The following is a 4374-nucleotide window of genomic DNA, read 5'->3' on the forward strand; positions in this document are numbered from 1 at the left end:
TTGGAGAAATTCATTTATAACGCCAGCAAATATGTGGCAGAAAAAAAATCTATTTTTCTTTTGTTTTCATGCAATGATGTTTTTCTCTAGAATTGTCTAAAAACTTTTGTGGGGCTTTAAAAATAATAATAATAAATGCACAACTAATAATAAAACATTGATAAACTATGCATTTGAACCCAATGAACACAATGTATAAAAAAAAAAAACCTCAACGTGGTTTTCATTATTTCAGATTTGGGGTAGCGGTTTCCATGCCACAATTTGCTGAGTGTTATGAATGGGCTTCTATTGTATTAATATTGTTTTTGTGGAGAAAAACTGTTGTTTTTTTTGTTTTTTTCTCCTCCTGTTCTGTGTAGTCTTTTGCCAAAGACATTTGATGATTAGCATTTTGATAGGCAGAACAAATTTGTGCAAAGTGACTTTTTATTCTTTTTTCCTGACAGTGACCAAATTAGAAGTGTTGATGTATGGAAAGTTTGTTTTTTGTTTTTTTTATATTTTAGAATTTTGTTTCTTTTTTATTACAATTCTTGATACTTGCTACTTCTTTTAGAAAGTAGGCGCTAATTATTGGACACGTGGAATGACATTCTCTTGCTGTGTGGTTTTAAGATGTAACAGATATTACGTAGCATTTCTTTTAATTTAATCATTTTTGCCTTTTTTTTTATTTTTTCACCATTTATTATGTAACGAAATGAGACAATTATTTAGACGGGGGAAAAAAAAGTGGCCATATGCATTAATTTCATTTTCTTATTGTAACTTTTAGAAGTATTGATTTGTGGTATAGTCAATATATTTAGGGTTTTTTTTTATATAGTTTTTATGCTTTATTATGCACTTGGGGAACACCAACCTGAATTATGGTACTTTTCTTTGGTCTTTAACTTTTTTTTTTTAACCATTTACGGTAAATATGTATAATTTTTTTTTAATAATAATACGTTCAAGTCCCCGCGGCTGCATGTCTGGCGGCTGTTTGTTAGGCAATCCCTGTATGTGTTGCAGTTGTCGAACAGCCGCGAGACATTGAGCCGCGGGGACTCGAACATAGTATTCGAGCACGCTGGAGTCACTCGGTTAGCACCCGAGCATGCTCAGATAACACCACATCCCAGCACGTTCACTCATCACTAGTTCTTACAATTGTTAATGCACTTATATTATAACATGAAACCTTTCTATGTTGCATCCATTTCTGGAAAAGCCTGCGACTTTTGTTACATTTTTCGGTGGTTCTCAGTCTGTGGTCCATAATCGCCTTTAATAAGTTCACGCTCTTAAGGTAAACATTGAAGTGTCGGATTGTGAGGATAGCGGCCCCGAGTCTGTACACGACCCAGTGTTGTTGTGTGTCTGCTCCCTGTGGATTGTTTGCCTCATGGCTGGATGGATGAAGGCCTGGATATTGGGTTCCTGTGTGTTATTAAAGGGACACTGTCACCTGAATTTGGAGGGAACAATCTTCAGCCATGGAGGCGGGGTTTTGGGGTTTTTGATTCACCCTTTCCTTACCCGCTGGCTGCAATATTGGATTGAAGTTCATTCTCTGTCCTCCGTAGTCCATGCCTGCACAAGACAATCTTGCCTTGCACAGGCGTGTACTATGAAGGACAGAGAATGAACTTCAATCCTATATTGCAGCCAGCATGCAGCCAGCGGGTAAGGAAAGGGTGAATCAAAAACCCCAAAACCCCGCCTCCATGGCTGAAGATTGTTCCCTCCAAATTCAGGTGACAGTGTCCCTTTAATGGCTGTGATCTTTCATGTTTCTGTTGGTAGATGCCTCTTTATCTAGTACAGCTGCCGTCTAGAAGTATCGCAGAGCCCTGGTTACCTGGGTAGGTGACGTTACTGTATTGGCATAGCACTTCTAGGCTTGATGTATACCGTAGTAGTCTGTTTACGGGCAAGGTTCTCATATTTAGGTTAAAGAAATTACAAAACGAAACAGTAAATCGTATTGGTATAACTCCATTTAGTGGATATTTTTAATAAATGCAATGGTGGAATCCTTGGCATAGATCAAGTTACTGTAAATAGTGACATTTTGACTTCCTGCAGCCACCACTAGAGGGAGCTATACTGTATACTGATTATACACTGATCTCCATAATAAAACAGATTCAGTTCAATGTATAATCCGTATGCAGTACGCTCCCTCTAGTGGTGGCTGCAGGCAACCAAAATGTTACCATTTAACTCTTGATCTACTCTGAGGATTCAAAGCTTTGTATCTGAAAAATGGAGTTGTGACTGCTGTAGGTCGCCACAGGATTTTGTATTTTCAATTTAATTCTGGTCTAACCCGAAATATCTAGCACCGTAGCAGATATTTCTATTAGCTGTAAAGAATATAGTGACTGGGGAACATATTAATGCTTTGTCCTCACGGTCTGAAATGTTTAGAAAGGGTGAGAGGGCTGTTAACTAGTGTAATAAAAGGCACCGCCATGGGTCCGTGACCACCCCAGGTGCTATTAACCAACATGCAATAGTGTTCTTTGGTTTTTGTTTTTGCATTCTGTCGGTTAACTTCTTTTTTTTTTAATCCATGTTTAGCATTATCCATTTTTTTAAAAGAATAAGTGACAGACCAAAGAAATGTACCAAAATGTGTATCAGTCTGAGCAGCTTGTGAGGTTCCTAGTTTTTGTAGTTGAAGCCTTGAGCCCTTACATTTTATCTGAGCGCTCCGCACCAGTTACCTATGGTGGGCTTATTGTATGGTGGGCTTAAGGTACCTTCACACATAACGATATTGTTAACGATATCGTTGCTTTTTGTGACGTAGCAACGATATCGTTAATGAAATCGTTATGTGTGACAGCGACCAACGATCAGGCCCCTGCTGGGAGATCGTTGGTCGCTGAGGAAAGTCCAGAACTTTATTTGGTCGCTGGACTCCCTGGAGACATCGCTGGATCGGCGTGTGTGACACCAATCCAGCGATGTCTTCACTGGTAACTAGGGTAAACATCGGGTAACTAAGCGCAGGGCCGCGCTTAGTAACCCGATGTTTACCCTGGTTACCATGCTAAAAGTAAAAAAAAACAAACACTACATACTTACCTACCGCTGTCTGTCCTCCAGCGCTGTGCTCTGCACTCCTCCTGTACTGGCTGTGAGCCGGAAAGCAGAGCGGTGACGTCACCGCTCTGCTTTCCGGCTCCCAGACAGTACAAGAGGAGAGCAGAGAAGCAGAGCGCAGCGCTGGAGGACAGACAGCGGTAGGTAAGTATGTAGTGTTTGTTTTTTTTTACTTTTAGCATGGTAACCAGGGTAAACATCGGGTTACTAAGCGCGGCCCTGCGCTTAGTAACCCGATGTTTACCCTGGTTACCGGGGACCTCGGGATCGTTGGTCGCTGGAGAGCTGTCTGTGTGACAGCTCTCCAGCGACCAAACAGCGACGCTGCAGCGATCCGGATCGTTGTCGGTATCGCTGCAGCGTCGCTAAATGTGAAGGGGCCTTTAGTGTATGCAGTTTCTTCCACTTGTTTGAAGAACCTTTCCTTGCTCTGTAACCCTTAATTTGATGACGAGTTTTGTTCTAAAATTCAGCTACATTGATACAACGTGGACTGTAGTATTCTGGCCGTAGGTATTTCACATGGTGTATGCAATTAATGAATAAATGCACTATAAGAAATGTATCAAATTCTTCTTTATTTTACAGTAAATGACAATATTCACAATCTGCAATGACATCTGACTAAATAATAGAAGAGGCCTGATCACATGTTGCAACAGCACAATGCTGCATCATATAGCACAATTGTATCCTGTAAGACGGATGTATAGGTCAGTCACATTTTCGTGTAAAGGAGCTGAAAAATAAATCGTTAAATGTGGAAATAGTGCCCCTTTTGTCCATGGTCTGTGACTGGTATTGCAGCTAAACTAGTCACTTAAATGCATATATATATATATATATATATATATATATATATATATATATATATATATATATATATAATCCATCCCGCTATGCGTTGCTGCACATGTGACGGATCCTCCATTGCAGATTTCTGTGGATGTTGCCATGTATCGGGAGAGCAGGACGGAGCTCGTTTTGCTTTTACAGACTTTTGGACTGGTTACAATGGAATTCAGGCTGCATATTGTAGTTTTATTTCTTTTTCTTTGAGAACATATCGTTTTGGGTTATTATCTCTTTTATCTAAACTTAGTGTTTAAATATCAGTAATATTGTTACAGTATATTTGTGTAACTGTGGTCAGTATAAGACCTTCAATATTATTCTAGAATTTACATGTTATTAATTTATGGAAGCTAATCTGAATTGCTTGTATCAAACAAAAAAAGCAAAAAAAAAAAAACTTGTCTTGTGAATGGGATTGTT

The sequence above is a fragment of the Ranitomeya imitator genome, chromosome 7 (genome assembly GCF_032444005.1).
Source record: "Ranitomeya imitator isolate aRanImi1 chromosome 7, aRanImi1.pri, whole genome shotgun sequence".
Classification (NCBI taxonomy): Eukaryota; Metazoa; Chordata; class Amphibia; order Anura; family Dendrobatidae; genus Ranitomeya; species Ranitomeya imitator.